Genomic DNA, 11,810 nt, shown 5'->3' on the forward strand with positions numbered 1-11,810 from the left:
AGGCGTTGGGTTGTGGTGGTCAGAGAATTGCTCTGGGTCCTGGTGACCTGGTGAAGAGGGGTAAAAGAGCAGTTGGGCCACTCTCCTAAAAGGCCTTGTGGATCCTGACATCCCTCAATGGTAAGTATGCTTTGGTGCTGTTGGAATCCGGATTGGTCCACTAACAAGCCTTGGTTGCTGCAAGGTGTCCAGTACCCCAGGTATGATTGTAGGGAGCATCGGGTAGGGTCAGCACCTTGGGACTCCAGTGAAGTGGCAGGGCTGATCTCCTGGGCTCCAAACAATTTCCTCCTGGCTCGTTGTTCCCTCAGATGGCCCGACTGGCAACAAGACATAATACCAGACTTTGCAAACAATGCCTGCAGATGCAGGGAAGCAGCTCCTCTGCTTTAATGGAAATTATCTGGCAATTGGTGAAGCACTGGCAGCCCTCGGGATTTTCTTGGAGTCTGCACAGTAGCAGGACAAGGCTGTTTCTACCACAATTGTTGGAGGGCAGCTGGCAGGCTGGCACAGATGGCACCAACCCTGCTCCTCTGTTCTTGGGTCAGCAATCTTGTTTGTCTGCTCCTCCTTTTCGTCTGTCAAAATCTAAGGTCCTGGTATCAAGGGGGTCTCCTAAATACTCAAGGCACTAAGGGGCGTGAGGATAGTAACAAATGCACTATTTACCCATGGGGTCACTGCACCCCCTAGATAACCACCTCTTTTGGGGCGTGAGCATCACCCTGTCCCAGAATTCCTAATTCCATCACACACAAGAAGGTGGAATTCCTAACTTCGTGTTCACTTCAGGCTGGTGATCCTAGAGGTGTTTCCAGCCTAGCACTGCAACACGCCTCTTGCATAGCTAATTTTCCCGCCTATCCTGGTGGCAAATGGACCTCAGGGCAGGGGGTTGCCTCTCCCAGGTCTAGGTGGAAGCTGGGATTTGCATACAAAAGGTGGCGGGGACTTTGAAATTGCTGGCCTTGGTATGCAGATTTACTAGCCATCCTGTTCACGGAGATGATAACATCTCCTGCTAAAACAGGGATTTTTTCTGCCCTTGGATTAGCAGATGCTCTCACCTCCAGGGGGTCAGAAACTCATCTGTGGTGTCAGGCTGGTCAGAACCAGTCAGCCAGCACACTAAATGACTAGTAGATTTCAGGGGGCACCTGTATGAATTTATTAAAATGAGGTGCCATGCAGCCGTCATGTAGCTGGGTCCCTTGTGCTGACCAGTCTTCAGTACATGCTTTAAGATGGCTGCCCGGTCACTGGCAATGTCTAGGAATAGAACTAGACATACCATGGGCAAGCTGCTCATGCAGATATGTCCTTGCATTTACTACAATGCACCCTGACTTAGGGCTCCTGTAGGGGTGACTTACATATAATGCATGCAGTGACTTTGACATGGCACACAATGTGCGTGCCATGCCGGGTTTTCACTCAGGATATGCTCAACAAAAGGGGCAGCCCCTGAGACCCTGACACCCGTGGACTTGAGTAAATCCATCAAAAAGCCAAAGTGGTCCCTGCAGGGGAAGAGTAAGCATTGACTTCGACTACAGTAGTATAGAGGCAAAACCTCCCTGAGGTTGGGTTGTGTAAATTGACTTTATTAAATCTTTTCTCTTTTATTCTTTTCTTCTTTTTTTCTTCTTATGCAAAACAGGGACTTTTGTACCTGTTTTGCCATCTGTCATTCCAACATCACATAAAAATGTAAAACATTAAAAACATATATATACAGAAATATATATATATAATAATCATATATATATATATATATATATATATATATATATATATATATATATGAAAAAGGTGCTTCTGAAACAAGTGATGATGCAGTGAAAGTGAATAAGTGAACTTAAAGTGCACCTGTGATATATAAATGAGCATGTGGTTGTCACACACATATATTGTGCACCGCTGATCTTCTACCCAAACAAATTGTGAACAGTCCACATTTGGTATTGTCGATGTATTGACCCCAGTAGTAATAAACGGCTCAGCATCAGGACCAAGAAAATGTATAGGAGACACCTATTCGCAAGGAGAGTAATGCATGCCGTAGTTGGAGGTAGCTGTAGAATTGGGTCTGGTGTAAATTGGATTATGCCTGTAATTCTTGGAATTATTTCATATGGGAACCCTGCCAAATGTCTCCAAACTGTTCAATGCCGATCAGGTCCATTTACTGAAATCTCAAGCTGTGTCACTTGACACAACCCTCTCTCGTTCCATAAAGAGGTCCTCAGTGATGGCTTTTAGTCCCACCCGGTCCAGAGAAGCGCCGCTATCACTGTTCTGCTCTTGACAACTCTGGCAGCGAGGCCAGGAAAGGCTCCCCTTAAAGCCAGTGCTTGATATTATGGGCTCCCATGAGCCCAGGTCCTGTCCAGCAGGGGGGCCCACCCTACCATCGTAAAGCTAGTCATTCAACGCAATGAACTGAGTTGCCGTGTAATAACGTCATACATCAGCTGCTCCATTATGCATGGATTGAAGCAATTTCTAAATGCAATGCGTGGGACTCCATTGGCCCAGAGGAAGGACCTAATTTTGACATGGATCTCATCTAGCCATCTACAGGAGATTTCATATGGTTAGTTTTGCATTACATACAAGAATTGGGGCAGTGCTGACATCCTAAATATTTTTCACCCTGTCCAGAATGTTAAGGGGCAGATGCACTTGTTTCCGGAAGTCCAATGCATGCAGTGTCTGGTACTGCGTGCGGAATGAAGCCACAATAGTCCGTGTGGACCAGTGATGGAATCACGTGAAGCAGGAGATTGACAAATATGGGGCAATAGAATGCATAGTGGTCTGGGGACTTCCCCTCTTTAAATAGTACCACTATAATGGCTAGATCTAATCCTTCATCATATGAACCTTGGCCAAGCCTTTATTATGCGTATCCAATAGAATCAGCGAGCAGGGTGTCCTAAACCGTTGGTAGTACTCAATATGGAAACCTTTGAATTCTGGCATTTTGCCCACCTGCATGTCTGATAGTGCTGCGTCTACTTTTTCTATCATGAAGAGTTGCCCTAGGTCCCTTCTGTCTGAAGCTGAGAAGCTCTCCAGTAGGAGGTCTGCAGTAATGGGAGTTTCAGATTCTCTCTTGGGTCGCTTTCGTCTGCCATATGCATGTTTATAGTAGTCAGCAAAAACAATAGCTATGTCTGATGCTTTGACTGCCCATCCACCCTCTGGGCAGGCTTCCAAAGGATCACTCTGACTTCTGTTCAATCTGTGGCCAGCCAGTATAGTACTTTACTGGACTTATCCTTCATGTGTAAAGCCTGTTTTGCGAGGCTATTCATCATTGACTTTCCTTGCAGAGGCAGAGTTGTCACAAATAAATATTATCAATCATTAGCTGGCACTCCCCTGTTTCATCTCTGCTTCCCTTCCACTCTAGTTGACCCTGGTGGGTTTCTAGTTTCATCACTTGTTTAATTGTTTGGCGGTCTAACGCCTTAACATGGGACCATGCCACCCCCATCCTGAATGACTTGGCAGCCTCCCGAGTGTCCAGGTGAGTCAACAGTACCCTTGTTCAGTTCTACAAAGATCTGTAGCTCCTGTGATAGACAGTTTACAATGTCTATTTTCACTAGGCAGTGTTTACTAGAAGCTATGTGCCCAACTGCCAGATCAGCTTATGGGGGTGTGCAGGACCCCCTAGCCGAACCACCATGGGAAAGTGATCTGAGATCCCCCTAGGTATTATGAATGGACCCGTTGTGTAAATCATGTCTGTGTTCGGTATGAAAAGGTAATCTAAATGCAAACACATTTTATGGGCAACCGAAGTGTGTGTAAATTCTATTCCTGTGGGTGCCAAACATGCCACATGTCACAGAACCCTAGGTTTGATGTCCAGGTCTTGAGATGGGTCTCCATTCCTGGGGCTGTTTGTTGTGGTTTAGAGCTGTCCTTGTGTGGGGCCATAATCATTTTGAAATCTCCTCCTATGATTGGTTGTATGCCAGTGTGGGAACCCTATCAGTGGGGTCTATAGTGTGTTTGGGGTCTTTCCAATTAATATTGGTCGGATATGTGCACTCACTAGATTATAGTCTTTTCCGGCTATCAGCCCTTTGACTATATGTATTTAACTCCTCGATCAGATTCAGTGCAGGTTACTACCAGTAGGACATTTTTATGCAGGATAGCCACTCCCCTGGGACCCTAATATATCCAGCTTGTAAGACCCTGTCATAGCCATGCCTGACCAAGAGGAGGCAGCTGGTACCCATCAAATGGGTTGCCTGAAGCATGAGCATACCTGGCCCTTGTCTCTTGGACAATTGGAGTACTGCTCCCCGTTTGATGCTATCTAACAATCTATTTACATTCCAGGTCCTGAATTTTAATCCCTGCATTCAGTTGACGTTTTTTTAATTCTCTCTGGCCCTGCCTCTTCCCCACCCTCCGCAGCTGATGGGGATTCTCTAATATGTACGAGGAAACTTGTGTGTGCTAGACTGCAAACTGTGGAGAACAGGGTTAAAACTACCCTTTCAAACTCCCTCCAACTCCCCCTACACCATACTTCCACTTCCTTGGAAGCTTCTGTTGACCAAAATAATGACATATCCTATCTAAGAAATACAAAGGGGTCATCTGATTGCCAAGTGATTACTGGGCTCTTCTAACATGTTGTTAGGATCTAGAGCTGCTGGCAAGAAATGTACTGGGGTTTTCCCATAGGTGTGTAGTGTCTCGTCTTTTCATGGGTAGCTCCCACTGTCAAGAGCACTCAGGGGCTGTGTAGGAGGCTGGCCTGGCTTATAGTGGGTACCTGATGGTACTTACACCTTGTGCCAGGTCCTTTTATCCCTTATTAGTAGATTAGTAGTGTTCTAGCAGCTTAGGCTGACAGAGGTAGCTATAGCAGAGCAGCTTAGGCTGAATTAGGAGACATGCAAAGCTCCTACTAAACCACTTATATCTTATAGCACTATATCATAAGAATCACAATACTCAGAGTTACTAAAAATAAAGGTACTTTATTTTAGTGACAATGTGTCAGAAATATCTCAGAGGATATACTCCCTTAGGGGGTAAGTAAAATACACAAAATATACACACAAAACAAAATCAGGTAAGTAAACAGTTAGAAAAGTAGTGCAAACACTGTAGAATACAATAGGATGCAATAGGCCTAGGGGCAACACAAACCATATACTAAGAAAGTGGAATGCGAACCACTTAGGGACCCCAGGCCTAGTGTAATGTGTAGAGGGTTGCTGGGAGTGTAAGAAAACACTAAGGGTGTCCAAGATACCCCACCCCAAGACCCTGAAAAGTAGGAGTAAAGTTGCCCTACTTCCCCAGAAACACACTAAAGTCGTGATAGGAGATTCTGCAAAGACAACACCTGACTGCAAAGCGCTGAAGACGGATTCCTGGACCTGAGGACCTGCAAAGGAAGGGGACCAAGTCCAAGAGTCACGAAAGTGTCCAGGGGGGGACAGGAGCCCACTAAACCCCAGATGAAGGTGCAAAATGGCTGCTTCTGGGTGGAAGAAGCTGAAGATTCTGCAACAACGGAAGATGCCAGGAACATCTCCTTTGCACTGACGATGTCCCACGGCGTGCTGGAGGATGCAGAGTTTTTTTCCACGCAGAAAGACTACTGCCAGGGCTCAGGAAGGACCAGGAGGTCGCCCTTTCGAGGAGGAGACAGAGGGGGCGCTCAGCGGCACAGAGAGCCCACGCAGAAGCAGGCAGCACCCGCAAAAGCACTTTAACAGGCGTTCAAGAACTCTGACCACAGCGGTTGTCTAAACACTACAAAGGAGGGTCCCACAAAGCCGGTGGTCAACTCAGCGAGTTGAGCAATGCAGGACGGAGTGCTGGGAACCTGGGTTATGCTGTGCATGAAGGATGACTTGCAAAATTGCACAGAACCCCTAGCAGCTGCCGTTCATGCAAGGACTTACCTCCACCAAATTTGGACAGAAGGACCTCTGGACTGTCAGGGTCACTTGGATCCAGCTTCTGTGTTCCAGGGACCATGCTCGTCAAGATGAGAGGGGACCCAGAGGACCTGTGAAGCAGAAGTTTGGTGCCTGCGTTAGCAGGGGGAAGATTCCATCGACCCACAGGAGATTTCTTCTTGGCTTCCAGTGCAGGGTGAAGGCAGACGGCCCTCAGAGCATGCACCATTAGGAAACAGTCGAGAAAGCCGGAAGGATTAGGCACTACAATGTTGCTAGTAGTCTTCTTGCTACTTTGTTGCAGTTTTGCAGGTGTCCCGGAGGAACTCTGGTGATCTCTTGCATTTGTTATCTGACGAGAAACCCACCGGGGAGACCCTAAATAGCCCTCAGCGGAAGATTGGCTACCTAACCAGGTAAGAGACTATCAGGAGGGGTCTCTGACGTCACCTGCTGGCACTGACCACTCAAAGGCCTCCATTGTGCTCTCACACCTCTGCATTCAAGGTGGCAGAGGTCTGGGGCACACTGGAGGAGCTCTGTGCACCACCCCTGGGGTGGTGATGGACAGGGGAGTGGTCATTCCCCTTTCCTTTGTCCAATTTCTCACCAGAGCAGGGGCTGGGGGATCCCTGAACCGGGGTAGACTGGTTTATGGAAGGAGGGCATCATCTCTGCCCTTCAAAGCATTCCCAGAGGCCAGGAGAGGCTACTCCTCTCAGGCCCTTAACAACTATTTCCGAAGGGAGAGGGTGTAACACCCTCTCTCAGAGGAAATCCTTTGTTCTGCCTTCCTGGGACTGGGCTGCCCAGACCCCAGGAGGGTAGAAGCCTGTCTGTGGGTTGGCAGCAGCGGTAGCTGCAGTGAAAACCCCAGAGAGCTAGTTTGGCAGTACCCGGGGTCCATGCTGGAGCCCCAGGGATGCATGGGATTGGCATCCCAATACCAGATTTGGCATGGGGGGACAATTCCATGATCTTAGACATGTTACATGGCTATATTCAGAGTTACCATTGTGAAGCTACATATAGGTATTGACCTATATGTAGTGCACGCGTGTAATGGTGTCCCTGCACTCACAAAGTTGGGGAAAATTGCCCTGAACAATGTGGGGGCACCTTGGTTAGTGCCAGAGTTTCCTCACACTTAGTAACTTTGCACCTAACCTTCACTAGGTGAGGGTTAGACATATAGGTGACTTATAAGTTACTTAGGTGCAGTGTAAAATGTCTGTGAAGTAACGTGGACATTATTTCACTCAGGCTTCTGTGGCAGTCCTGTGTAAGTTTTATCTGAGCTCCCTATGGGTGGCAAAAGAAATGCTGCAGCGCATAGGGATCTCCTGGAACCCCAATACCCTGGGTACCTAGGTCCCATAAACTAGGGAATTATAAGGGTGTTCCAGTGTGCCAATCAGAATTGGTGAAAATGGTCACTAGCCTGCTGTCACAATTTTAAAAGTCGAGAGAGCATAAGCACTGAGGTTCTAGTTAGCAGAGCCTCAGTGATACAGTTAGGCACCACACAGGGAACACATTTAGGCCACAAACTATGAGCACTGGGGTCCTGGCTTGCAGGATCCCAGTGAGACAGGCAAAAACAAACTGACACACAAGTAAAAATGGGGGTAACATCCCAGGCAAGATGGTACTTTCCTACAGGCTGCTGTTCATGAGTGGAAGTCTCCCCACCTTTGCCAATGCCTTCCCTGCAGCTGCACCTGGGTCTAAACCCTCCATGGCCTGCCCCCAAGCCGGATGAATCCAACAGTCGTTGAGCATGGTCAAGTTTCCTACGAGTCATTGCTCACACTGAAGGACTCCATTCATCTCACTCTGGGCTCGTCCGTATCTTCACCAGCCAGGACTCAGGGTGCACCACAGTTGCTGATGTTCTGTCACCCATTCTCATGCCGCTTTATGGGTGTAAAAAACATAACAATTTTGCATTGTGGATGATCTTAAGCCTAGCTGGAAAGAAGAGCACATATTTGAGGTTTCGTGCACTCAATTTTTGCTTAACTGCATTGAATGTTTTGCAGTGCTGCTGGACTCACTGGGTGTAATTCAGAAGTATTAGGATCTTAGATGACTGGTAGCCCATGTCCCTATGCTCTCTGGCCTCCCCGAGAATAGATTATATGTCCCTGTAATTCAACAACTTTACTATCATGGGATGTGGAGAGGCACCCAGTAGTGGTTTTGCCACCAGGGACTGGTGAGCTCTCTTGATAGTGGAGCAGGAACACAGTTTGTCTATGGAGGTCCAGGACAAGATCCAAGTTTTCTAAAAATAGCTCAGGGGAGGCGCCTTCCACTCCCTTGAGAAATCCCACAAATCTAAGGTTGCTTCTGCAAGTGCAGTTTTCAGCGTCTTTGGCACGGTCTTTCAGGATGTGTCAGTCTAGTCACCTCAGCCTTCAGCATTGTCACAGTGTTGTCTATATCAGAAATGTGTCCCTCTGCTCAGACCCTTTGGACAGCATTTCGCAGGTCCTGTCGTAGTAGTGCCACATCCGTTTCTACTTCACCCATTTAGTCTCTAATGCCTGGCATTGACCTTGTATGGCCTGCAGTATCTCTGCTGCTTCCGGGTTCCAAGAGTCCAAGCACCCCCCCACATCCACCTGATTTGCCTGTCACCAGTGAGGGGGGGGCAGTGAACGTATCTATTTTTGTCTGTGCCTGACATGGGGAGGTTCTACCCACCACATAGTGAAGGTTTTTTTCACAGATATCGTATCTGAGATGGTAGCCGTCTCCTGCGAGGGCTTTCAGGTGCACCCAGGAGAACCTTGATGATTGAGGTCTGGGGACAGTGTTACGGTGCTGGGAGTGTCCTGTCCTATGCCCCACCGGCACACTGGGATGTTACTGGTGCACACTCTCAGAGCTGTCTGGGGAACTGTCTCCTTCTACCCCTTTGAATCGAGTGCCTCATCGGCAGCAGGTGCTCAGCTATGGCTGTCGGGGAACTGACCTGGTGGTTTGGAGGCTGCACAAGCTGTCAGTCCTGGCACTCTGCGCCACCTGCAGCTGTTTCCCGTTTCCTCCTGGGTGGACCCAGCAATGGCTGTCTCAGGTGCCGACTGTTAGACCTGCCCCCCTTGGTGTGGTCTCCACTGTCTTTTTTGCCTCTGCTTTCCTTGTTTTGACTGTGTGCTGGACTCTGTTTTGCTGTTTTCGGTACTCTGGGCACTATACCACTGCTTACCGGTACTGAAGTGCAAGTGCTCCTGTGTAAAATGTATGTGAAATTGGCTTTCCATGTTTGGCATCTTTGATTTACTAGTAAGTCCCTGGTAAAGTGCACTGGAGGTGCCTCTGGCCTGGAAATCAAATACTACTAGGGGGCCTGCAGCACTGGTTGTGTCACCCATATTAGTAGCCCTGTCAACATGGCTCAGACCTGCCACTGCAGTGTCTGTGTGTGCAGTTTTAAACTGCCAATTCGACCTGGCAAGTGTACCCACTTGCCAGTCCTAAACATTCCTTTTTTCTACATGTAAGGCACACTTAAGGTAGGCCCTAGGTAGCCCCATGGGCAGGGTGCAGTGTATGTTAAAGGTGGGACATGTACAGGTGTGTTTTACATGTCCTGACAGTGAAATACTGCCAAATTCAGTTTTCACTGTTGAAAGGCCTATCTCTCCCATAGGTTAACATGGGGGCTGCCTTTACATCTTATTTAAGTGCAAATTACCTTTGGGTGCAGATAGAAATGTGGAGTTTGGTGTCTCTGACCTCACAATTTAAAAATACATTGGTAAAGTTGGTTTTTAAATTGTCCGTTTGAAAATGCAATTTTTAGGTAGTGGGCGTTTTCTTGCTTAAACCATTCTGTGCCTGTTTGCAGATTGCCTGTCTGGGTCAGACTGACATTTGGGTTGTTTGTAAATCCCCTCTAGACAGTGAGACAAAGGGAGCTGGGGTGTAGCCTGAATATTCTGATGGGCCATCTGAGCTAAAGTGGAGGGAAGAGTGGTCACTTACACCTGCCCTCACACAGTGCAGTCTCCAACCTCCTGGTGCGAGTCTGGAGCCTTGCCTGGGCAAGTCAGGATCTTGTGAAGAACAGAGACTTCCCTTTGAAGTTTGCCATCTTCAAAGGCAGAAAGGGGTATAAGTAGTGGACCCAAAACCCCACATTTTGAAATTACTTTTGGGATCAAGAGGAACCTCTGCCAAGGGGAAGAGCTGAAGAGCTGAGGAGAAGTACTGACCCTACCTGTGACTGTGTTTTATTGGGCTATCCTGCAGTTGCTGCTTCCCCCTGCAAAAGCTGACAAAGACTGGACTTTGTTGTGCATTCCTGCTTGAGAAGGTTCTCCAAGGGCTTGAACTGAGCTTGCCTCCTATTTTATAGTCTCAGGCCAATTAAAGACTTCCTCTGCCAGCACCTAGACTCTCTGTAGAGACTCCTGCCCTGCCAAGTGGTGTCCTATCCAGTCCCTATGTCCTTGAGAGGTGAAGTTGGCAGAACAAGGACTGAAATCCACACACAGAACACCATGCAGGGAAAGTTTTGATGCACCACCTGCAACGCAGCTAAAAAACAACGCGCCACCCGCTTTGCGGCAAAAATCGATGCTCCACCTGGATTGAGGCTGGGAGATCAATGCATCGAACCTGTAGAAACGGCACAACACCCACTTGCAGCTGCTGATAACGACTCAAATCCCACGCAGCACAGTTTTCTAGCATCGTGCTACCAGATTTCCCACGCATCGTCCCTTGGCGTCAAAGTCATCGTGAACCTGCGCAGATCCAAGGTTCCCCGTCCAGGAATCGACGCATCGGTCTCTTGCAAGGGAGAAAAACGATGCATCGCTGACCTGACCGGAAAAGAAACAACGCATGGCCTCACTTGCGAGTAAAGAATCAACGCATTGCTGACTTTTCCGACGCGCTCGCCTGTGCAGCTTTATTTTTGACGCAAAGCAGGTACTTTGTGTAAAATCAATGTTTCAATGGTTTTCTGTGAAGTAAGACTCTTATTATTCTGAACATTCATATCTTGACTTGTGTATATTGGATTTTTGTTGTTTTGGTCTTGTTTAATTTAGATAAATATTACCTATTTTTCTAAACTGGTGTGGTGTCCATTTTGTAGTGTTTTCACTGTATTACTGTGTGTGTTGGTACAAATACTTTACACATTTCTTCTGAGTTAAGACTGCCTGCTCATGCCAAGCTACCAAGCGGGTGAATGGGGGTTAACCAGATGTGTTTCTCCTTTGCCCTGACTAGAGTGAGGGTCATTGCTTGGACAGGGGGTAACCTGACTGCCAACCAGACACCCCATTTCTAACACCCACTAAGCCACGGATTTGCCTGAGGTTCAGAAGAGAGTGCACAAATTCCGATCACTATTGGCAATATCCAGGGGGTCTTCAATGCCGATGGGGGGGTTGGTTTCTCTCAGCCCAGGAGGGGCCCTACCCCGCTGTTACATGTACCCTGGGGGGTGGTCACTCCGTCAAACTGCTGCCTCTTCTTTAGCACAAGGGTTGGGTAGGGCAGCTCTGCAGATGCCCAGGCCACGCCTCAGATCAATTCTCCTTCCACTGTAGTTCTTACTTGTGGCTTCGGGCAGGGTATGCAGGGGTGGGTGGACCTCAATGTACCTGCACTTCAGACCCAGTGACCCACTGCTGCATGGGGCTCACTCCTTTCTGCTAGAAGGCCATCGCCTCCTTCCTGCCGGTTCCACTCTAGCGGCTGGACCTGGGAGCTGCTGTGGCCGAACTCCAGACTGTGCCCTGGGCTAGTGTTCTTTCAGCTCCTTGGCTGTCACTAGCAGCGCTGCAGCAGTCAGTTTGAGGAGTCACCACAAACAGTGGGCCTCAGTGTGTCTGCTCC

Source organism: Pleurodeles waltl, chromosome 4_2 (assembly GCF_031143425.1).
Source record: "Pleurodeles waltl isolate 20211129_DDA chromosome 4_2, aPleWal1.hap1.20221129, whole genome shotgun sequence".
NCBI classification, from domain to species: Eukaryota; Metazoa; Chordata; class Amphibia; order Caudata; family Salamandridae; genus Pleurodeles; species Pleurodeles waltl.